The 25986-nt window shown below is 37.2% G+C and overlaps 1 long non-coding RNA gene across 2 annotated transcripts in view; it reads left to right on the top strand.

Moving 5' to 3' along the window:
* The window catches only part of LOC112656523 (uncharacterized), a 95340-nt gene that overhangs the window by 8929 nt on the left and 60425 nt on the right, over nucleotides 1-25986 (top strand). Inside the window, exons 2-3 of one of the 2 annotated variants that reach the window (XR_003134376.2) lie at nucleotides 16698-16796; nucleotides 17092-17219. This is a non-coding gene — a long non-coding RNA (uncharacterized LOC112656523). The remainder of the gene's footprint in view (nucleotides 1-16697; nucleotides 16797-17091; nucleotides 17220-25986) is intronic. The other variant, XR_003134377.2, reaches the window with a different exon arrangement.

The raw sequence follows: 25986 nt of genomic DNA, 5'->3' as shown, positions 1-25986 counted from the left end.
CATAACTCATTAGCTAAGCAATGTATCTCCACTGGAAGGACTCCCCTCTTTTTGTATCACCTGCTTCACTTTCCTCCTCAAGGCACTGGTGCTGTGAGACTTCATTTCACTCACTGATGCATTCTGGTTGTGCTTAACTCATGAACCAGATTTCAGGTCTGGGTGCCTTTGTGTTGGTTGCTTAAGACATTCATGCCTATGTATGGGGAAGTGCCAAATTGAGATTATAATTACTCCTCTATTTACATTTTTTTGTAATGACTATCCTAAGGTCTTGGTCACTATTTCTGCAACTGTATTTCATGAGATACTCATCCTGGCAGATTTTATTTTCAGAATAAAATAAAAATGTTTGTTATATACTCCTTCCTTGAAAATTACATGTGTATTCACATAATAAAGAATCTGAAAAGTACCACTGTAAATATATTTGCTTAACTTTGTTTAACCCAGGCATTCCCAAATTTATGTTGAAAACCAAAACCATTTATACCTACAAGTTTATTGTCTGTACTCTAACATGACTGTACTATGACCATTTTCATTACATGGGTTTACTCTTTTAGAAACTTGCTCAGTAAGTTAAAGTTGCAAATAACTTTACTGTTCATTTTAGGAACTCCCAGAAAATCCATTTATCAAAATACTCCATTTATCCTCATCAGAGTAAATACCCTTTCTCATGGTAATATAGAGTCATAGGAGAGCTTACTCTTCAAGATTCTCTTTGAAACCAAATCCATGCTGTGTTAACCATTCCTATTATATTGTGAACCTTCTGCAATCCTAGTCAGACCCCCACTTTAGCCAGATCCTCCAAATTTCATAAAATCTCCACTTCATCCTCCCCACTTTGAGATGCTACTGAGACTGTCAAAGTAACATTTTTCTTAGCACAGTAAGCAAGAAACTCAACCTTGCTTTGTCAACAGAGTGTTTCAGGGAATCGGCATTTGACAATGTGATCACAGCATACTCTTTTCATCTAAGCCTATTTATATCTAGAGGAACCATCATTTCAAGGAATACATTTGAGGATATATAGACTCACAGGACTGTATAGAAAAATTTAGTGCCCAAGAAACGGCACCAAACTGTCAAAAATCACCTTTCTTGAAATTATATAATACTTCTTCAGGAATTTTCCCTGTCAACCTGTTTATACATACTAAGAGAGGGTAGTTCTTTCTCCATGTATTTTCTGTATGGATAACTTAATGCCAGGATACAATTTCCTTTTTTGTCATCACTGAGATGAAATACAGTTTTTCTTCCTTCTGTATGCTTCTATTGTTAGGCGAGTCTCAAAAATTTAGGTCCAGAACTTATTTGGAAGAGAATGAGTAGGATAAAGATCTTGGAGAGGTCCTCTGATCAACAAGTGTGATATGATAAATCAGTTAACAAATGTGACATAACAAGCCTTATAGCAGTGAGGGCAACTCTTGGTCTCATAGCTGCCTGGTACTTCCAGGAAAGCTACAGCAATTCTAACCACCTCCCAGTTAAATTTGTTCTGCAGAGTTTACACAAGGAGGTAGGTCTGGGAGAATTTAAGTGATGCAGGACATTTCATCTGTCTCACATCCCTATCCCCCCAAACAAGATTATTTGATGTCATTTGCTATTTTGTCACCTGTTCATGCCCTCCTCTCTGAGATATGCCCTCCTTCACCCTAAATCCCCTACCTTGGCAGAAAACAGGAGTAAGATTCACACCGTTGTGCAATTTTACTGTTTCTAATGATTAAAATTCCAAAAATTAAACAAAATCTATACATATCTAATTACCTCAATCTCAGCTTTCTCACTTGAACAATGGAGATTTTTACAACTGCTCACTACTTCAAATGTTGCTGTGATGATCAGGATCATCTAACAATATAAAGCTTCAGATAAATGTAAACCACTATTGATATGTAAAAATGGTAATAAGCAGAGGTGCTAGTTCCCATTAGGGGAAAAGTAATGGGAAAAATGGTTTACCATCCTTCCACTTTAAATATTTTCATTATATTAACTTGGCCTTCGGTAAAATCTTAGTTTAAGGGAACTACTGTCATTTTTGTCGAGCAGCTCAGCTTTAGTTTTGAATTTAATTCATTCAGACTAGAAAACTACAGCAGTGATCAAAGGCATAATTATAACATTTATAGCCTATTATTATTGTAACATTCTGAAGTAAAGGGCAAAAATTCCACCCAGTGAACTTGTTCTTCCTGTTACTGACACAAGATTGAGACATTTAAATGCTAAGACATGGATCCCTGAGGCAGAACATAAAATATTTATAATGAAGGGAGTATGGACCAATAAATTTCAGTTATGAATGTTTTTAGCTAGAAGAAATAATAAATAATGTTGCACAGGCAATATTTCAGCATGCATTATTGTACCTCATCACATCAGATTTTCAGGAAACAATAATGATTACATAGTCGGACACTAAATTACTCTCATGTTTAATGAACGATTAAACTGTTAAGCTTTGATTAAGATATAAGAGCCTCCCTAATTTGAGTGTGAGATGTGGTTTAGCTTGGAAAAATATAGTTTGTAATAGTACCAATAAAGATAATTTCTATTAAAAAAAGAATAATTTCAGATATAGGTAAGCTTTGATAAAGAAATCTCAAACTCTTTAAAGAATAGCATTTAACAAACTGGGAGATGGATTATGTACTTTTATCTCTAGTCCATTTAACAGTTTTAAAAATTGGTAGGGAAAATGGCTTAAATTTTATCTGATTATGCATAGATATTGCTAGGAGATATTATGACACCTGAGAAATAATTCAGGATTGGGTGACAAAAGATCTAAATCAGAGTTCTGACTTTGTAGCTTGCTATCTGTGTGACCCTGGGCAACTCATTTATCTTCTCTGACTCTCCTGTTTGTTTGAGAAGCAATGATAGGAAGGCATAATTGACATGGTGGTTGTTGTGTGTCTTAGCCTGGGCTTTCCAGGAAACAGAACCTGAATGCAAATTTTTTTGGAATTTGTGATCCTGGGAACTGAAAGGACTGAGGGAAAGGAAACCAGGCCAAAGAGGAGGTAGAGTCAACACAAGAGGAGTGGCTAGTGGGCCATTGCTATAAGTGCCTGCTTGCTTGATCACCAAGTACTATCTGAGAGCCTTCACATGAAATGTGAATCAGGACCATCTGTCTAGGGGAAGAATGAGAGAAGAATGAATTCATCATTGCTTTTCTAGAGGGTGTATCATAGACTGAATTGTGTCCCCCCCCCCCCAATTTATATGTTGAAGTCCTAAACCCCAAGACCTGTGAAAATGACTATTTGGAGATAGGACCTTTAAAAAGGTGATTAAGTTACAGTGAGACCCTTAGAGTGGGCTCTAATCCAGTCTTATTTGTGTGCTTATGAGAAGAGATTTGGACAGAGATATACCAGAGGTGAGCATGCACAGAGGAAAGACTGTGAGGGCACCCTGAGAAGGCAACTCTCTGCAAGCCAAGGGGAGAAGAAAGAAGGGCAAGGCCAAAGCAGAAGAAACCAGATCTGTTCACACATTGATTTCAGACTTCCAGCCTCCAGAACTGTGAGAAAATACATTTGCATTGTTTAAGCCACCCAGTCTGTGGCATCTTGTTATGGCAGCCCCAGAAAGCTAATACAGGGTGTTCTCTCCCTGGTACTCCACCAGGTTGTACAAGTATGAGTGGACAGTTGTTTCTTTCCCTGTTCCCAACCTGAGGTTTCAACCGAAAAGCCCCCCTACTGGGAAGCAAGAGATGGGGTTTTGAGGCAAAGTGCTGCCGAGATATACCTATGGAACTCTGACTCTGTCCTTCACAGACCAAGTGGCCAGTTTAATGTCTGGAATGGGATAGGTGAGACCAAGGAGGTATGTAGGAGGTATTAATGTAGTATGCAAAAGTACTTTAAAAGCTGCAGGGTTTTTATTAATAATAATCAAGGACAAAACTGCTTATTGGTATTTCATATATTTATGTAGGATTCATTAAGAATATATATGGTTTATGAACTCATAATTACATTACTAAATTTTGTTTTAAATCATGTTTATGCAGAACTCTTCTGAGACCAAAGGGAAATAGCCACATGTTCCCTCCTGAGAGAAGCAAAATTTAGATTCTTTAAAAATGAGTAAACAAGCTATATACTTGAAAAAGCGCTAAATAAAATCTGGCATCGCTTTCATTGCTTTTATGTATGTGCCTGTTTCCCCTGAAATCCTTAACAGCATTTAGTCTTCAAATTCCATGTACCGTGGTCTATTGCAAAGAATCCTGAATTGGACACTCTAGAGAGATGAGTGATTTTATTGGTTACACAAGGCGTGCAGATGGTTATAAGTTTGGTTACATGAGACCACAAAAGCTTTCTGTTATATTTGTGGAGATGTCGGGAAATATCTCCATATTTCAGGGGTAGTTAAAGGGTTTGTGGATTGGTGAAGTGAGGAGTGAGAGGAAATGTGGTTTCTGTGGGTGAAGAAATGGAGTCAGGAGTCCTGAGTGCTCTGACATGGACATGTGTGGTGGGGCCTAGGAACATGCTCATGAGGAAACCAGCAATTGAAAACTCATCAGTTTTGAATTTTCCATTTCAACAAATGTGATACTTGACATGCTTCATGTATACTTTCAGGTCTAAGAAGAAAATGGGTTGAAATTCATCCTCAAAGATAGTATTGAGTAGGAAGTCAAGCTGGTTTTCAAAACAGATATTACCAAAATGTTGCTTATGAGGAGCTTATAAAAGTTGATAAGATGAAATGTGAACACTAAAATTGTAGGCTTTGCATAAGTCATCATTTAATAACTACATTATTTACCTAATAACTACCTTATTTACCTAATAGCTGAGAAGTATAAAATAAGAGGAGACAGATGCACTTGCTCACCCACTGTTTAGCTTTGTGCTCATCTCTGGCTGAATGCCATTTCCAGGTGTTTGGTGTTGAGCCAAATACTAAAATTAGGCATTTGGTACAGCCCTGTTGAGACATAGGGGTGATGTAGCAAAGCTTGTTCATTCTTTGGCCCCTGACACTGCTATTAGAGCCTCTCTTTCCAGGCCTGTCAAATTCACCTACTAATTTAAAGGAAAATGAAATAAATAAGATAGAAATGGGACTAGAAAAAAACATGAGACCCCAGATGTTAAAGCAAGGTCTCCCTCAAACTGCACTTATTTACTTAAAATTTTTAATTTATTTTTATTTCTTTGGAAACACGTGGAGTTTGCAAATCTTATGCTAAAAATGTCTATAGATATATGACATTATAAAGATAAAATCTGAACAGGCATACCCAGAATTTCAGACATTAAAAGAAAAAAAAAGGAGTATGCTTTATATGTGAATTCATCAGATTATAGAATCTAATCATCAGTTCTGCAGATCCAGAACCTAGTTTGTTAGTACCGTCAGAGAGTACTGCAGAGTGATGCCGTTAACAAAATCCACAACAGAATGGTGTCTGATATCAGTTACAAATTATAATTTATTGGTCACTTACACTGACAGGTCTACTTGATTTGTTCTCCACATATTATAGGATAAAATGATTTTAGCAAGTGCTTATTATCTGGGTAGGTATATCTTATTGCTTTGAATATTTATGCCATGCGTTGGGGAAAATAAACATCAAGGGATTTGTTGAATAAATGTGAAGAAAATAACAATAGTTCAAAAATAAAGGGTCAGAGGATATCTGATTATGACTGACCAGTCTTTCATTTCTGCTATCAGGAAGTAGAGATTACAGACCCCTGTCAAGCAGGTGACACCTTCCTGGCTGGCATCTCTCTCCATCATTACAGAGACCCCAGAGTCAGACCTCCCTTGGATTTTATATGCTAACTCTCCATCAAAAAGCTATAAGGACTTGAGGCGCCTGGGTGGTTCAGTGGTTGAGCATCTGCTTTTGGCTCAGTTGTGATCCTGGTGTCCTGGGATCGAGTTCTGCGGCAGGCTCCCTGCAGAAATAAGTCCCACATATTTCTCCCTCTGCCCCTGTCTCTGCCTCTCTCTGTGTTTCTCATGAATAAATAAATAAAATCTTTTTTTTTTTTTCTTTTCAAAGTAAGGACTCAGCAACAGCTGTCTGGTGGGTAGGAAGGGTCGGAGAGTCGGTTGGCTTAGTGTGCAGAACTTTCCTTATAGTCAAGACTAAGTGTGGGCGTTACCAGCTCACTTTCTCCTAGTCCCAAAGTTTAAGAAATTCCTAATGTGTATGGCTAAGGGGAAGAAAGGTAGAGGAGGATTTACATGTTTAATATTTTGATCTCTGCACTGCAATTAATGGGGCTCTGTTTTAAAATGCCAAATATCAACTGTGATTACTTTGCTCTCACACATCTTAGGAAGGAAAGTTGAAACCAGAGCAAGGCCTGAGAGACATAATCCTTTTTGTGCCTCAAGCCCAAATTGCAACCAAAGTACTCCCTTTCCCAGGCTTGAGATATCTGGGAAGCAGGAGTTAGCAATCCTGAAGGTTTCCCCAAAACCTGAAGAGCAAGAATTTAAAGCAAAAGGAGGAGATTAGCCTTGAGGGATATTTGTCTCAGACCTGGGGAGGCCTGATAAAATGCCCTAGCCCAGTACACCTATAAAATGAACAGAATCCCTGTCCCTAAATGTATCTCTTGGGTTCCATACAGTAATTTTTTTTTTTTTTTTTTTTTTTTAGGATTTTATTTTTATGTGAACTCCACACCCAGTGTGGGGCTCAAACTCACAACCCTGAGATCAAGAGTCACATGCTCTACCAATTGAGCCAGCCAGGTACCCCTCCATATGGTAACTTTTAACTGTCTTGATTCCTGCTTATTTCTTAAAGTCTTATCTGCTCCTCTCTCCACACACTCAGCTTTCTCCAGTTTTCTTAAAAAAATCAACTGATTCTAGTTAAGCCTTTTCTTTTGTTTTTTTGTTTGTATGTTTGTTTTCTGGCGTGAGCAACATTGGATCTTTAATCATTATACAGGGAATCTGAAAAAGTTCATTATTGCACCGTGTGGTGGACACATTTTCAAATAATAGATTCAATGTGTTTTTCTCCAACCTCCAGAAATTTTGAAATTTAAAGCAGTGAGTTCAAGGATTAATCTAAAAGAAAAACAAGAAGAAAGACACAAACCAGTACATACAGTACTTGCCCTGTATTTACAGACTTTTTGGACATTCAGGTATATATTCATTGTACTTGTCCAGATTAAAAAATTAAACTATTGCTTGAAATTTGGAAGTATTGCACCCCTAAATATTTTGATCAATTTTACAAATGTAACATACAATTTAAAAATTATTTTACCTGTTTTTCAACTTTTCAGATACCTGGTGATTCTTTTAGAGAAACACTCAGGATCATACTGCTCACAGCTTCAAACAGAACAAGTCCTAATGGTATTTACTGTCACTTAATACTGGCTATGGACTGATTTATTGCTAAGGCTATGTCTTTTGTATTTTTTTTTTCATGTTAATCTGATTTTTTAGAGGAATTTTGGAGTTCCATTTCCAGCATAAATAACGAATGCTCACAAAGAATCCCAAATGTTTTGCCCTTGACTTTGTAGAGTCTGTGCCAGAACAATTATTGCAACACCTAAAGCAACAGGAACTGTTCAATCGAGGTTTGAACCCTAGAAACAGATCCACTGTGCTCACTTGGCAAAGTTCTTATCAGCCTCTGTGTATAGATCATGTTTACAATTAGTGAAGAATAGTAATACCATAAATTAAGAATTTAAATAAAGTGAGAATTTAGCCAGTGTTACTCAAAATATCTTCTGGGTATGGAGAAAGCCTTATGACAGGAGAAATAAGATGGGAAACAGATTGTGGAGTTGGAAACCTCAGCTGAATTCATGCTTTCAGGTCCTCTCAAGTGTGACATTAACTCTTAGCCAGTGTCTGCAGGCCTCTAGGACAAGCCCTGGAGCTTCGGTGACTTGTACAAGGCCAAGTGTGGTTGAAAGTAATAGCAGTCCCTGTCTGGGAATCATGGTCAGGCAGTCTCCAGAAGTTGGTGAGCTGCTTTTGTATGAAATCTCTTTCTGAATGTTAGACCAGTGATGCTTACCTCCTGAAATCTGAATCCAGGGTCTGACAAGTCCCAACATACTGTAGCTCCTGATACCTACAAAGTCTATACTCTGTCTAACCTATTGATTCCCTGAACTTGTTGCCTGAGGCAGAGAGGGAGCTAATTAGAAGAAAATAGAGCTTTGAAAATCTGAGAATCTCTCTGAGATGTTGCCACTAAAGCTCGGGAATTTGAATCACTGCCCAGCACAGGAGCTAACAACAAATGAAAGATTCCCCAGGCTGCTGAACTAGGAGTGAGGTGCTTTAAAATGGGAAAAGAAAAAAAAAATCACAAACCTCACTGCCCTCATCTTAATTTTCCTCTAAGATATTTAACAAAATAAGAGAAATTTGAGTGTCAAAAAATGTATGTGAGCATGTCTATGTGTGTATTATGGATAATAACAGTATGTATTTCCAGGGTGTTTATAAATATCAGTTATTTTTTTAAAAATTCTGTGGAATAAGGACAATTTCTTCCATTTTATAGGTAGGAAAAATGATACAGAGAGAAGTTAGGTAATTTTCCTTAAGTAATCAGTCAGCCAGAAAGACAGTTGGATTAGATTACAACTCAGAGTTGCTGACATTCAAATACATGTGGAAACCACTAGGCCACATCGTTATCTTTCTTTGTAGAGTCAACTATAACAAAACAGCACTTAAATGCTTATAGAATCCTTGCCTTTTTTGTTCTGAAGCAGTTTTTAGATGGATAGAATAAACAAATCACCAAATTGTCAGTAAATACCAGTCATGATGGTTCACTGCTTCCTCTTTGAACACACCGCGACCTCTGGAAGGTGGGGAAAGGATGCCTTGGGTCATTCAGGTGGCTGCATTCTGCTAAAGGTTTCTGTTTCTTCAGTAGACAAGTTTGGTTTTCTAACCTGGAAGTTTTAGGGCAATATTCGAAGAGGGCAAAGGCTGAAGCTGCAGGCCTCTTGAGATCTGGACACCTGAATTCATATAATACTTCTGGCATACTCTACGAAAGTCGCAGGCTAGCCCATATTCAAAGGAGTAGAAAATGAAACTCCACCTCTGTGTGGGAGAAACAATAAAGGCATAAAACAAAGAGGTATGCTTATTGGGATAGGAGTAATTTGAGACCACTAAACATCTACCACATAAGACATACAAGGGAAATGAGAAGATAAAGGGTAGAGTTCTTTTCTCTATATGAAGACAGATTGTCTTAAATCACAATTTAACCCAGTATAATAGACACGTCAGATAACTAACTCAAAAATAGGGTGAGTTCTTAATTTTTGAGGTTTTGGGGAGAGATAGAAGTAGTATAAATACTGTCCTTATAGTGTAGATACTGCCCCCAAACTCCTGGGATTCTTTGAAATCTTACTTGATATCAACATTTCTTGTAGAGGCTACATTCTCTGTTTAAACACACACACACGCACGCACGCACGCAACATTGAACTGTGGATTGCCATCTGAGGCAAGCCAATCCTCTCATATTCTCAATGCCTGTTTCTCTGGAATTCCAAAGGTAATGGATAATTAGGACAATGTGCTGGAGAGAAGCTGGCATACATGCCTCAGATGGTGTGGCTCACCAGAACAAATGTTCCTGGTATAAAGACTGAAGTTTGTGAACTTGTCTACTGATGGCCTTATTTGGAATTCTCAAAACAGTTTATAAGCTAAGACTTCCATTGCCCTTTTATTCTTAAGTGCATACGAAGTAAAAGTTTTGAGAACTAGGAAAAAGATACTTGTACACTCATCGAACTAACGTTCATCAAAAGGTTTTTATACAGTATTTAATAACTTAAAGTGAAGGACATTTCTGCCAACCATAATTATTTTATCCTTTGCTTGCTTAGTTACAAAGAGTATCCTTTCCTCCTTCCTTCCTTTCTATCTTCGTCCATTCCTTCCTTCCTTTTTTTCCTTCCTTCCCTCCCTTCTTCCTTTCCTTTTTTTCTACATAGAAAAGAAAGAAAGCAATTGAAAAGTCTACCTGTCAAAGACAGTTTTAGAGTTTTCATGTATAATTGCTCTGAGAAGGTAAACCAGTTGGTTTACCTTTCAGAAGGGCAAGTCCCACATATTCAGCCTTTAATATACATGCAAATGACAAGAATGCTACAATGGACAGACTGTAAGACCAGAAATGGGCTATTATATGGGTTTGATTAACAATAAAGCCACCTTGTAAATAATACCACTTAAGAATTCCAAAAGAAAACTCCAAATAGTTTTCTAGTTTTCTAAGGAGCTAATTTTAATTAGTACACAACAGAAGAGAGAAGAATATGGTGACAATTTTTAAAAATGTACAATTAACTTAATAAGTTGTCATTTTAGAGCTTCAACTTGCCTCCATGCTTTTAGGAGAGAGCAATTCTGTGCTAATTGAGGTTTTAGTTTTCTACATGGTTTGCATTTAAAGAATGGTCAAGAAAAATGCAGTAAGACCTACAATTTTTTTTTTTTTTAAGAAATGTCATTGTTGAGTTCCAGTTCTTGCAATAATGTCATTAGAGAACTTTCAATGTGACCCTTCTGCTTGAGTGATTCAATTCAATCTCTGTATCAATTTCTTTTTCTAAATCTTGGATTTATAGAACCCAAAATACTGCTAGAAGGAACAAAAATCAAACAAGGAATACAATCTCATGTAATGGCTTTATCAGGAAAAAAATAGAAGTTTCTGTATAAAGTTCTTGTGCATTTGTGGTTAGATACATATTCTGGGGAGTGGGCCAGGGGGTGCTAGATAATGGAGAATTGGGGAGAAAATAGTGCTTGTTTGCAGACCAACTTCAGAGGCAGGCCTTAGTGAATTGTCATGGAACTTCTCTTTTGGGGGCATGCAGGTTCTTGCAAGGTAAATGAGAATTTAGAACTTTCTTATGCTTTTTCATGTTTTTCAAGCTTCCTTTACTCCAGGATCCCCGTCTATGCATGTGGTAGACTGAGTAGCAATATTATGATCTTCTCATATGTGTTATCTAGACCGTGAAACCCAAGAAGAATCTGAGCTATGGAATACTGTTGGCAGAGAAAAAGTTGGTGCTTATATGTTATTTCTTATGATTTTAGTTAGACATTAGTAGTATCAGTTTCAGCTGATTAGTTATGGCTGTTATCTAGTTGGAAGAGATCCTTAAGAAGAGTTAATGATAATGTACTCTTTTGTCTCCTTAGACTAATATTTAGTTTTCTACTTCTGAAAGGAGGAAGAAAGTTTAAGAATATAAGGAATTTGAGGTTCCTAATAAAGACATTATGTACAAATTGGCATTTGGTATCATAATTTGGTACTGGGGAAGCCATGGAATCAGAGTACCTTAGTAATAAAAAAAAAAAAAGATCTCTACTGCATTACACAATAGGTAGCTGTAGCCTAGTTAGATGGTTTAATTTCTAGTAGTGTGATGTTTACTATTGCAAGATAGCTAATTCCACCGTTAAGAGACTGAACCCAGGCAGCTAGATTCCAAGCCTTTTGCGATTAACAAATACAGATACACATCAAACCGTTAACAATCATCAAGAGCAGTATTTAGTAATTGATATAAGGAACTATACACATCAGTAACCAAAAAGCTCTTTTTTTTTTTTTTCATTCTCAGTAGCTAATTCTTTAACCTCAGAAAGCTATTAGCTATAAAACACTGAGAAAAAGCCCCTCAATTGTGGTACTGACTTCTTTCTTTAGATGGCCCTTATACACTTGAGAACAGATGTCCTGCTTTCCTTAAGACTTCTTTCTGGTCTAAATATCCCTAGTTCTTAATGATATTTCATATTCATCTTCAGTCAGAAAATATTTGTCGAGCACGTTTTTCCTAGATGTTATGTTGGCACTATATAAAAATAAAACACTCAAAGATTAATTTCTTGGGCAATTTATGGGTTTAGGAGGAGGCAGATAAATAAGTTTAAAATGATTACGTTATATTGAAGAATTAGAATTATGCTTAAGTTTATTTAGGAGTAGAGAGAGACCTGTAGATACGGAGTATTAGGGGAAGATTTCCTTAGATGATTATACTTAACCTAAAACTTTCAGGATGAGTAGAAATAAGCTAGGTGGAGATGAAGGGCATCTATAATAGCAGAAGAAACTAATGGGCACAAACTTGGCAGTATGACTAAGTATGTAGGAAACTGCAAGTAATTTGAATCCCTGGAGTGAAGGGTGCATCAAAGGAAATAGCTGGAGATGAGATCAGAGGGGACAAGACTTTCTGTCTTATACTGAGATTGAGGGAAGTAATTATAATAAACTTAGTTTTATAAGTGATTTCATTCAACAGATATTTATTGAGTGCTATATACTAGCATTGTGCTAGATATTTGGGATTTGTTAAGAACAAAGATATCATCCCTGTTGTCTTAACACTTAATTAATTAAGAAACTCAGTACAGAATGCATTTTAATGACCAGGTTACCTCTTTGAACACTGAGGCTTGATCTTACTGTAGAACTCTGGAAGACTGCATAGAACATGCCTCAGAATTATGATATATGAGGGGTGAGAAGGCCAGGGTATTTATTCATCAAATTCTTTTTTTAAAAAAATACTTATTTGAGAGAGAAAGAAAGAAAAAGCAAGGGAGAGCATGAGTGGAGGGGAGCAGAGAGAGAAGAAAAGCAGACTCCCCACTGAGCAGGGAGATCTACTTGATCCCAGGACTCCGAGATGGTAACTTGCACCCAAGGCCAACACTTAACCTGCTGAGCCACCCAGGCAGCCCTGTTCATCAAATTCTATCTGTAACTGATTGAAGGCTGTTTTAGGAATGTTAACTCCCCAGCATTTCTATGTTGGCTAGAATGTAGATTGAACAAGCTCCTATAGCCAGAGAGAGCTCTCATGCAAAGTCATAGGTATTTTAAATAAAATGTGTTCATGTACAGTGTCTCATACAGAGTCCTTTCTATTCTCCCAGTGGACCTTCAAGGTTGTTGGTCACAGTTAAAAAACAAACAAAAATAAACTTATAATAGAAGAGATACTGGGACAACTATAGTCTTTGTTGCTTCAGTTAATCCCTAGGCCAAATGACACAAATATATCATTTGTGTCCTCTACCAGTTATTTTAGATTCCCTTCACCTTGGTCAACACTTGCTGTTCCAAATTGCTTGTCTGGTGTGATTACCCAGAACTTCTTACCTGCATTCCCAAGTAGTCTGAGCATTTTGTGCAGTTGGTTAAGCATCTGACTCTTCGTTTTGGCTCAGATTGTGATCTCAGGGTCATGAGATCATGCCCCACATCAGGCTCTGTGCTCAGCACAAGGTGCTTGAAATTCTCTTTCCCTCTCCCTCTGCCCCCCCGCCCCCGCTTGTGCTCTTTCTCTAAAAAAAAATAAATAAATCTAAAAGAAGAAGAAGAGGAAGAGGAAGGAAGAAGAAGAAGAGGAAGAGGAAGAGGAAGAAGAAGAAGAAAGAAGAAAGAAAGAAGAAGAAATAATAATAGAGATAAACATCCAGATGGAAGAGATGCATAGGACAGAGCATATGGGAAGAAGTAAAGAGCTTCCATGTTCTCTTTGAGTGTACCACTCTCCCAACATCTCCACATGTTTACCAACTTGAAAGCTCTTTGAATCCCATAATTTTAGGATTTTCCATAATGTAGGCATGATGGATTATTAACTTCATTTCTTGCCCCTTTCCTCTCTCTGGAGAATGGAGAGTGAGACTGAAAATTTCAAGCTTTTAATCATGTCTTGGTCTTTTTGGTGACCAGCTCCCATCCAGGAGCCCACCAGACATTGCCTCATAAAAACAAAAGACACTGCTATTATTTGGGAAATTCCAAGGGATTTAGGAGCCCTTTGGCAGGAGCCATGGTCAAATACCAAATTTTAAAACAGAAGATTCTCTAGTGCTCTTATCACTTTGGAAATTACGAGGATTTTAGGAGCTTTAGGCCAGGAATTGGGGGCAGAAACATATATGTATGTGTGTATAATATGATATTCTATGATAGAATATGAATATATTCTATGATTTTATAGTCTTTCACTTTTAGACCTGCCTTGATCCATCTGGTTTTACAGGATCACACCAGGGAGTTAAATGGGAATGAGTGAGAACCCTGAATTATTTAGTCTTTGATGGTTGCACAATTCTTTGCCATTCTACCTAGAATGTAACAATGCTTTTGATTTACTATCTTGGCCAGTAGATAGTTTCAAGGGTTTCCACTCTACCTTTATCATAATAATGGCTGTAATTCCATGAACTGTTGTTCATTCAGCAATGAAATATATCCAACAAATTTATACACATAAGATTTAAATAAATGACCAAATGATCAATGTACTCACAGGGAGATAGACTTTGATTAGGACTCCATTTATCACTGACCTCTGTCTGCTTCTACTTTAATAGGGAGCCATGATGGCATGTTGGGTCCCCTCACGTTAGTGTCATCTCAAATTTCATATTCAGTTGCCCTCAGGATATTTGACTATTCTCTCTTTCCCAGCATGTAGTGACTTTGGTAAATGGCCTTACATGGCTATGAGAAAGTATTTGGGGAAAAGCTATATATATATGATATTCTAGGGACTTTCCTCAAGGCAACCATCCTGTGTTTTACTTAAGGGGCTCTGAATTTAAAAACTGACTCAAGTATGGAAATGTGGTGTGGATTATGGCTTTCTGTTGCAGTCATTGATATTAGCCTTTTTGTCACCTGTTCTTGATCTTTTTGTTGTGGTGGTGGTCAAATTATATAACCATAGGCTGATCATCTTTATCTTCACTAGGAGCACTAGTAATATATCAGACATTACTTCAAATATCTATAGGTCAAGCCCCATAGTTACGATTTTGGTCTTGTTGCTATTTGCTCTAACTGTAACCATCTGGCCTCTGCTATTACAGAATCCTTACATCCCCACTGACACTCAGTAGCCCAGTTCCATTACAGCATCTCCTTCCATCAGCCCTGGACCGTAGAGAAAGCCACCACTGTGCTTTCCAATGATGCTGGTAGCCTGCCCACTAGCACATTTATTATTCACTATTGTTTTAATCAAGAGTGTTTCTTCTGCCCTATCCTACTATCAAAGAGGAACATAGATAACTACTGGATTTTCTTTTTTTTTTTTTTTTTTTTTAAGTAATCTCTACCCTTAAAGTAGGGCTTTTTCTCATCTTGTATAGTTAATTCATTTTAGCATTTGAACATCTCTGTGACCTTCGATGCCTTCTTAGTACTTTATCAAGGCTGTTTTGGCATCTCTACTTCATGTACTGTATATAAGCCATTGTTTCTAAGCTACAAATCCAACACTTCAGTATAATATTAATACCATCTCTGGGCATCCTTGTCAGGATATTAAGCTAGAGACACAAAAGAGGTCTCATATCAGTAAACTCTCTACTATATTCCTGTGGCTTGTGTTCCTGCCCTTAATTTACATATATCACTCCTATCTATCTATCTGTCTATCTATCTAATTCACATCTATCACCCCCAAGCCATCTTCTCCTAGAAAGAACATTAGTTAGGTTCTCCCTAACTAATGAGTGAATGCTTGCTTTTGGTGAATACTTGCTTTCCTCCCATGGTGGGGGCAGTACTTTCCTATTCAGATGGTGCTAAGGTATGATTCTAATTGGTGGTCCAGAGCAATGAGGCATGGATAGATTTGTAAGAAGGTCAAGCCTTCTTGTGCAAATCATTCGCCTTAGGGCAGAGGAGGGTTTTTCTTGGACTTCAGGCAGTAGGAACCTGCCCTCCTATAGCAAGTAGAGGGAGCTACTCTTGCCTGCCCAGAGAAATCCAGAAGTTAAAAATTCTTAAGCATATTGACTCAGATGTCTGCATTTTACATCTTAGGCTCTTATTCCTTCCCTGACATCAGCATAGGCAACTTTTGGGGGCTTTGAATTCAGCCACTTTTGTAATTCTTTCTTTCACCATCCCATTCCAAGCTTGGGCCTGATTTGAAGCAGTATCTGGGAAAATGGAGATGAAGTATTTTAAAATGTTGCCATGAAGGCATTCTGGCTTTTGCCCTGAGCCCTGTTGATAGTTGATTGACCTCAGAGTGTCATTTTCCTCCTTTAGAACTTCTGTGGCTATTAACACTAGCCAACCTATTTCACAGTCTTTAAGAACAGCATTTTTTCTTCCTATCTTGACCTGATCCTAGTTCACCAATGATGAGATCTAACAATTACTTGCGGTAGTGATGTCTCAGCATATTAGGGGTTACCACCAGCTCACTTGTACTAGCAACGGGGTCCTTGTTGCCATCTCACTGGTGAATAATCCAAAAGTAAAATCCAGTTCCCCAAACTTGCTTTTTAGGCCTCTTTTGGGTACTAATTGTCTGAGGTTGGGTTCTCTCAAAACAGACCCTGAGATGAAGGATTTGAGTACAACTAATTTATGTAAGAGGTTTTTTGAAAAAGCTTTTGTAGATAAGGGAGGAGGAGAGTCTAAGAAGGTAGCAAAGGAATACAGGGTATTTTAATGACCAGATTACCTCTGAGGATCACTAAGGCCTATTCCCACTGGGGACCTCTGAAAGACTACATACAACATTCTTCAAAATTGTTCTACTCAAGGAATAAGGAAGCTGGGGCATTTACCTACCAATTTCCATTCATAGTTGGTTGAGGGCTGCTCCTGAGTATACTAATGCCCCAGCACTTCTGGCCTGCCCTGAACACTAGCCAAGCATGCTCTTGTGACTGGAGAAACTAATCAGGTAATCACAGGTACCTTATGGTATGATGTTAGTACATACAGAAATAGTGAGTGCCGACTAGACGTGGAAGGCAAACCAGATGTGATAGAATAAGTAAACATTAATAATTATATTAAATGAAATAATTAAATATAAAAATATGGGTGTATTTTAAGAGATATTTCTTTTATCTTCCTCTCTCAGGAGTCAGGCATATTCTAAGACAATAGAAAGAGACAAACCCATGTTAATTGTTTTAATAAAGTGAAAGATGATAAAACGCTACCACAATATGAAAATACTGATTATCTTGCAGATACCACTCAAGGAGACTTACTACTGAGGAGAGCTGACCACTGTTAGGTTTTGCTTCCTTGAATCTCCTCTCCATCCCCATCTAGCAGGAAAGTCAACAGAAGTAACTGACAACTCACACAAAAAGAGGTATGACTCTGAGAAGGAGGAGAAAATAGCATAAAAAATACTTGTTAAGGATAAGGAGGACATAAAGTTCAAGAAGGCTAAAATCTTTGAGGCTGGCCAGGAGGATGCTGGGGAGGGTGGTAGAATAGGGTGGAAAAGCTGCTCCTGGATTCCTACACCTCCCTTAGAGACCCTGTAATTCTTTAGAGTAACTACAACTTTAGCCTAAAGTAAAGGATAGTTTTATACAGGTATCCAGATCCCTTTGTGTGTTTGATACAGAAAAATAAAAGCATTTGGGGACATATATTCCCCTCACTCCTACTTTATTTGACACGAGGGAAGAAGTGCTAAGGTTAACCAAGGGATTTTAATAGTAGCCATAAACAGATTTACATTTTTGGAAAATGACTCTTGCTGTCACATCATGTGAAACTATGTTAAAGACAGGATGAAGAAAGGGAAACCCATCAGAAGGCTGTTGTTGTATCAGGAAAAGATGTACAATGGTTTGATTTAGGATGGTGGCATGAGGATGAAAGGAAGGGAATAGATTTGAGGTATACTTAGGAGGTGGTAACTCGATTGATTTAATTTGGAGAATGAACAAATAGAGGAGGAAATAATAACTTCTGTGGTAATTGGGTAGGTAGTTGTACCTTTTTCTGAGATATGGTATAATGGAAGAAAAGAAGGAGGTTTCAAAATAGATGCATATGGTGAATTCAGTTTTGAATTCAGGGTGTCTGGAAGACATTCAGATACGGGCTCCTGGGTGGCTCAGTTGGTTACATGGCTGCCTTTGGCTCAGGTCATGGCATTAGGGTCCTGGGATCAAGCCCTGAGCCGTGCATCGGGCTCCCTGCTCAGAAGACATTAAAATGGAGACTTCCAGAAGGAGTTACTTATACAAATGGAGATGTCCATTAGGAGCTCAAAGCATGAATCTGGCTGAAGATAGAGTTTTGGCAGGAATTGTAAAGTACAAAGAACTTAGAGCTGTGTGAGAGGAAAGGCTGGCTTACAGGGAGGATATATATGGTGAGAAATGTAGTAGAGTTGAGTAGAAGGTTACTAAGGATTATGTCAAGAAATGAGCCAAGATTTGGTTGTATCGTCTGTGTAAATGTTGATGATACCCATCAATGATGAAGGGGCTTGTCAGAGTTAAAGGGGTAATAAAGTGGTAATTTGGACAAAGGGGATAGAGGCTGAGAGGAAAATGCATACTGTGGTGGCAGCTGAGTGGACCAGGAACTGGCAAAAGTAAGGACTGGTAGGCAGAACATCCCCTTTAATCCAAGAGTGACTGCTCAGCAGAAGTTTCTATGATGTTAACTGCAGAAGGATTGATGGTCATCTCTGTGTGGAGTGACGTGCTTGGAAGTGTGGGCTGAAACTGTGAGGATTGAAGAATGTAGGAAAATTATGTATATGGGGATAAGGCTTTTTCCTTTCTGCATCATGAGCAGATTTTCATTTTATAAAGATCACTCTGACAAGTGCAGATCAAGGATTCTGGAGGTCCAGGCTGCCTCCTGAAAGAATATTTGAAAGACTACTATAAAAATCCAAGTGAAAAAGGATGGGTCCCTGAACAAAGGCAGAAACAGAGGGATCTGCACCCATGAAAGATATGTAGGTGAAAGAATCCTTAGGTCTAGGTGATTAGATGCAAAGGATGAAGGAGAGTGATGGCCAGGCAAGAGTGTAGAATGGCTTTCTATTCTAGCTTTGTTTAGCAGGTGGAGGATGCCATCAATTTCTAAGTTAGAGAATGAAGCAAGAGCAACAGATTTTGTAAGGTAAAGGGATGGGAGAAAAGTTTTCTTTAAAAAGTGATTGAGATACCTTTGGGATATCCCCAACTATGTTCAAAAGGTAATTGAGTCAGGAGACCCAACAAATATGGTGTCTTCCAGACACCCTGGATTTAATGGATGTGCAAGTGATTAGAATATATATGTCAAATTAAACAAAAGTTTAATTAGACAATTAAATTCCCAGAATACTGGGAATGACTAAATGGATGTGAAGAGTGATTGAAGATTGAGCCCTGAGTCATACCACCTTTTTGGATGCAAATGGAGAAAGCTATGAAGGCCAAAAAAGGTAAAAGAAAAGTTGGAGAAGATTAACATTATGAAGTGAAAGATAAGGTGAAAGAGATTGAAGAGGAAAGGGTTCTGGAGTTTCTTAAATGCTGCAAAAAAAGAAAAAAAAAAAGGCAGAAAGCAGAGGAAATTACCCACTGGATTTGATAATATGAAGGCCAGTTGTGACCTGAACCAGAGCAATTTGGTTTGGGGAGGACTACAACACAATTAAAAATGCATGGATTGGAAAGTTACTGGGAGAACATATACTCAGAAATCAATTATGGATAGAAAAAGGGTTTAAATGTGAAATATTTAAAACTTAGAAAATATATTTAGGAGACTATCTTCTACATTCTGAGTAAGGGCAGACTTCTAAAGCAATAAAAAGTGCTAAGGGGAGAAAAGACTGATTAGTGTAACTACATTGGACTTAAGAGTTGCTCTTCATCAAAAGGTACACAAATAAAAAGACAAGCAGTAAACTGGAGACAAAATTTGCAACACAATTAGCTAACAAAGGATTAGTTTCTGAAATATATATAAATTTTTTTCTTTAAAAATCCTTATAAGTCAATAAGTAAAGCAAGCAACCTAATTGAAAAATAGACAACATGAACAGACTTGAAAGAAAATGAGGAATAAATGAAAAAAAAAAGGTGCTTAATCTCAGTAATAGCCAGGAAAATGCCAGTTAAGTGCACAATCAGATAAAATTTTATACCCATTAGACTGACAAAAATCAAGAAATCTGACTATATCAAGTATTGGAAAGGATAGAAAACAGTGTGAAAATTTACATACTGCCAGTGGGATAATAAGTTGGTTAAATAACTTCAGAAACCAGTTTGATATTTCCTTGGAATACTGGGCATTTGCATTCCCTAAAATTGAATGGTTGTGGCCCTAGATGTATACTCTAGTGTATAATACCTCCAAACTAGTTAGCTCCTTTTGTATTATCAAACAGCATGTAATAAATTTTCAATGAATAGCTGTGCAGTCAGTGAATGTAGAATATTCCTTTTGGATGCTTGGCTATAAAAGGAAAGAGAGAGGTAAGTTGTGGTTTCTATGATTCACTGGTCTTTTCTGGACATATCCCTCTTCAAACATGGCCCCCAGAAGTGGTATATGACATTCTTTCTCCTGGTTTGTTCTGTCTCTTGTATGTCCACTGTCAATGCTGTCAGGGATTACCTTAGCTTTCTGAGCAGCCTCATCCCATTTTGTGTCACATTGAGTTTGCTGTCAAGTTTTGGGCCAGTCTGAGAGTCTAACCAGCACATAAAGCATAATTTCTGTGAGGAAAAAGGATTCTGAACTTTCATACTAACTGAACATTGCAATAATGGATTAATGAGTAGTGGTGCCCAATTTATTAATTTCTAGGGCTTTCTGACATTTCTGAAAAATAGCTCACTTTATGCAAGGCCTTTCAGAATGAGAAAAATAATCATACACAAGAATGATGATGCTATTATTTATAGAATTTTTATATGCAGTGTTCCTTAGATGTCACAGCTGTCTGGAAGAGACTCCACAAAGAGTGTTGCTAATATTTTTTATTTTTAGTAAATATTCAGTAGAGGCTGAATCAATGCCCCATTAAAAACACTTTCAGAATTGGGTCTGAGTCATCTTGGTTTTTCTTCTCTAATCCATTTGTTTTCTAGACAGAGTGACTGAGTGGTTTCTTGATTGAGTGATTTCCAACTTTGACTCAAATCAACTATCACATGCTCAGCCTGTAGCTTGATTCTATCAACTATAGTGAGCAAAGTAAGAGTACCTGTATACACAGGAAACCTTCAAAGATCATCATCATCAAAAGGCTCTGGTTCAATGTACAGCCATCCGTGGCACTGTGCTGTGTTAGTACTGTGAGGTTTCAGAAGGGCTGCTGACGGTTCAGAATAAGTAATAAGTAAATATTCCAAGGGGGAAAAAAAACAAACAAACCCTTGAAGAATGTGTTACAGAAGGCAGAGTCTGAAGTTTCCACCATTTATGTTCACTGAAATTTTTATTTTTCTTACATTTATACTGCACATTCCAACGTACACATGTCTTCTACATATACTTTGATTTTGAGAATCATATTGTGAGATCAGCAAAGGGCTGAATCATCATCCCTGTTTTAGAGATAAAGAAGGTGGAATTTAGAGATGGCAAGTTACAGAGCTAATAATAGAGAAGGGGCTTGCTCCTAGCTACATCTTTTGATTCCATGTTCAGTGTTCTTTGAACTGTACAACACTACAAAGTTGTCAGCCAGGTATGGTAGTGGAGATGATCATGTTCTTAAATTTTAACTAGATGTACTCTTATTCCTTCCTCCAAGTAGCTGTACTTCAATGTTTAGTTAACTGGCCATTGATTCCAAATGATGGTTTCATAATGGTGATTAAATGAATTCTATTTAGCTCTAAAAAAATTTATAAACAGGTCACTTACATATTTTGAATTAGGTTAAGTTTGCCTCTGGATGACAGAGATTCCACAAAATTTCATCTCTGCAGTCTCTTACTGTCCTAAAATTCTATGATGCAATTTTTTAAAATTGACTCTGCATTTTGCAGTAGTAGTATCAATGTGAATAAAGACATAATCATTATATGACCAAATGGGTATTGGCATTAGCTCAGTTATATAGGCCTTCTCTAATTTAATACTTATCAAAACTTTTAGGGGGTGAGTAGTATTACTGTCTTTTCCAAATAATAACATGGAATCTAGAGCCTGAGTAGTGTGTCTTAATTTGCATAGCTAATAACCGTGCTAAGGTTTGAACAACTCTGTTTTATTCCTCAAACTACACTCATAGCCCTTGCTATACTGCAGAACTTTGATATTCATAAGAGAAAAGTTTGAAGTCTATCAGACTGGTAGCAGGGAAGTTGAGAAGCAACACTAAAAGATACATACTAGAATTTTGTGTCAGGGTTTCTGACTTCATGGGGAAATGTAGGCTTTTGAGTCAGATCCACCTTTAAATGGAGATCCAATATGGACCCCACAGGGTTGTTGTAAAAATTAAATAGTGCATATAAAATAACTGATATATAGTATGACCTCAGTAAAATCACTTTGATAGCCTTTACTTATTCAATATGTCACTTATACACAGATAATCTCATGCAACAAGACTGAAAGTAGGCAATTCTGGGACAAATTCAGAGGCTCAGTGATATACCCAAGTTATCTCTCTCTTCTTGCTGAGCAATCCTGTGTTATTTTATGGTCACTGGATGAGTCCACATACCAGGTATTCTTTGTAGATTCAGTCATATCAAGTTAAAAAAATAGAAATCTTTTCTTTCAGGGCTTTTCCTTTCCTAGACCATTAGCAGATGAGAATATTGACATATGCTTTTTGAAAACAAAACACTGTCTAGGGGAATAAAATTTACATAGCTAATTTTGACTAAGTAAAGTTATCCTTTCTGGGATAGGAAGGGGCTTGCCTAACACATATGATCACTTGAGACTTGAGCAAAATTGGGATTATGTTAACCAGAGAGAAGGAGGTGGGGCGTGGCTGTGAGATAAACAGTTCACGATATATATACTATACCTGAGAAGAAAATGGAGCATGAGACAAAAATCTCAATTCTAGAGAGAGGAACAAGAAGTTTTGGAAATTAATTTGTGGAAACTTGTAATAGATGAATTTGTGTGAATTATGGCCCAAGTTGAGGACTTGATCACAAGGGATAAAGACTGAGCCTAGGAACGAGGACCTGTAACAAAGTCATAAAGTAGCAGAAATCGGCAAGAGTGACTTGAGACTCAAATGCTAGCCTAAAGCTTCTGACATTTCTCTCTGGATAAAGAATTAGTCCCAGAATCTAGGGATAGCTAAACATGTAAGTAGAATTGAAAATGGACCTAGCACTCCAGTCTCTCAACTAGTCTTCCATCTGTTTTCTTCTAGTGGCTCTTTCCATTTAGGCAATGACTATACTCCTTTCTCTAAGGCTTAAAAAATGCCTTTCTTGACTCTACTAGAATCTTCTCTTTCGCTCCCCCTGTCATTTTCTTGTGTTCACTCCCATTTCCATCTTGAGTCCATACTCTATTCATACATTCATGCAAAGTACTCCATCTGCCTTTACAACTCTGTGAAAGCTACTTTATGATGAAATTAACATTAACCTGATTGTTAATACCAGTGGTCACTTTCAGGCTTTTTCATATTCAGTTTCTTTGTTGAGCTTGTTCTCTCTACCATACTCAATAGACTTTTCTAGTGAAATATCTATAATCCTTTGGCTTCCATAGCAAAACTCTCTGTGGCTATCTCTGAGATTCTCTGACCATTCTTTCTCTGTGTCTTTGTAGGGCTTTCTTCCTCAGCTCACCCCATACATTTTAGTGTTTAAGGCTTGTAATCCTAAAATCCTAAATCCACTCTTTAGAAACATTTGTTACTTAATATTGATAAAGACCTATTAATATGCATTTGAAATTGTTTACGGTGCACAATGGCACAATGTAATGATTTAATATATATATGTTGTGAAATGATTACCATAATCAAGTTAATTAACACATCCATCACCTCACATAGTTACCTTTCTCTGTGGGCGTGTGTGCGTGTGTGTATGTTTGTGTGTGGTAAGAACATTTGTGATCTACTCTCTTAGCAAATTTCAAGTATAACATACAGTATTATTAACTCTACTCTACATCAGATTACCAGATTTTATTCATTTTATAATTGAAAGTTTGTACTCTTTGACCAACATCTCCCCATTTCCCACTTTCTCCAATCCATGGCAACCACCCTTCTACTCTTTGCTTCTATGAGGTGGAATTTTTAAGATTCTACATATCCATGGAATCATACAGAAATTTGTCTTTCTATGTCTGACTTATTTCATATAGCATAATGTACCCAGGCTCATTCATGTTATCACAAATGGCAGGATTTCCTGGCAGGATTTTTATCACTGAATAATATTCCATTGTATATATATATACCACATTTTTCTTTATCTATTAATCCATTAACAGACTTAGATTGTTTCCATATTTTGGCTATTGTAAATAATGCTGCAGTGAATATAAGAGTGGAAGATATCTTTTTGAGTTACTGATTCCATTTCTTTTGGATAGATACCTAGAAGTGGTATCTCTCTGGTATCTGGATCATATGATAGTTCTATTCTTAATATTTTGAAGAGTGTCCATACTATTTTCCATAATGGCTATATTCCTGTCAACAGTGTACAAGGGTTCTCTTTTCTCCACATACTCATCAACCCTTGTTATCTTCTATCTTCTTTCTGATAGTAGCCATCTTAACATGTACAGTGATATTTCACTGTGACTATGATTCACATTTCCCTGATTACTAGTGATATTGAACACCTTTCCATACAACTGTCCATGCCATTTGTATGTCTTCTTTGGATATATTTATAATCTATAATATTTATAATTTATAATATTTATAATTTCAGGTCTTAATGATATTCTTTACTTGTTTTTAAATATTGTTTTGTGGAAAAAAAGTTAATGGGAAAAAATAAGGAGGTAGCACTAGAAGGAGGAGAAGCTAAACTTGACCCTTTAATTTTTCCAAGGTAAAAATGACTGTCCTGTGTTCATGTGTCAGTTCAGCATCTATTGTTTTATATTGAGTGCTGGCTCAAATCAATGGAAACTCATCAAACTCCTGTGGTAATGTTAACATGCAGGACTGAGTGTGCCAGAAGGTTTCTGTTTATTTAAAAAAGAAAAAAAAAGGAGGGAGGGAGAGAGGAAGGAAGGCAAGAAGAAAGGAAGGAAGAAAAGGGAAGGAAGGAAGGAAGGAAGGAAGGAAGGAAGGAAGGAAGGAAGGAAGGAAGGAAGGGAGGGAGGGAGAGAGGGAGGGAGGGAGGGAGGGAGGGGTGATTGTTGGCTGTCAACCTGATATATTCTGGCACCAAACCAAATGAAGCCTGCCTTTTAAGGATTTCAAGGCTGTGAGGATTGTCTTAGTTCTAATATACTGTGCTTCCCTAGATACATTTTTCAGAGGATCTCATGTGACCTTACCTACAACCTCACAATTAGCCTTCAAATATTTAGGTGGTACACAAAAAGTCAATATTGGGTAGGATGAGGAAGTAAGGTAGCACACTTAGCAACAGCAATGCTGGGAAAGATGACAAAATCTGCATTCTTCACTGTAAGTGTGATGTAGAACTGGAGTCAATGATTAATTTTAACAACCTTGCCTACCCTTTCTGGACCCCATTATAAAATATACATACCATTTGTGAGATGATAACATTAAACATTTTGTTTTGTGAGAAAGATTAGTTAGACAAACTTCTTCAATATAGAGTAAATAATTACTATTCAGTTTACATTCAATTATGGATCATTTCTGAATGAACAGACATATACAAAAAGTGCTTACATGCTTTGGGCAAATAAACTATCAATAGGGAAATAAGGCAAGTAGATAATGTGTTTCGATATATAATGATTATAAAAGTTAATGATGAATGTTAAATAAAAATCTTTAACTCTCTTCCTGTTAAAATTATCAACAAAAGGTACCATTACGATGTCAGCTCCCTCTGCAAGGCAGTCAAGATTACGTATACCAAAATAGACATTTATAACTAGAGTCGGAGGCACCCCTATGCTTGTCCTAGGATCATTTACATCTCCTGTTTATTCCTATTTGGGCTGCT

This window comes from Canis lupus, chromosome 37 (genome assembly GCF_003254725.2).
Source record: "Canis lupus dingo isolate Sandy chromosome 37, ASM325472v2, whole genome shotgun sequence".
Classification (NCBI taxonomy): domain Eukaryota; kingdom Metazoa; phylum Chordata; class Mammalia; order Carnivora; family Canidae; genus Canis; species Canis lupus.
The sequence above is the reverse complement of the archived record's forward strand: the minus strand, read 5'-3'. Positions and strand labels throughout refer to the sequence as shown.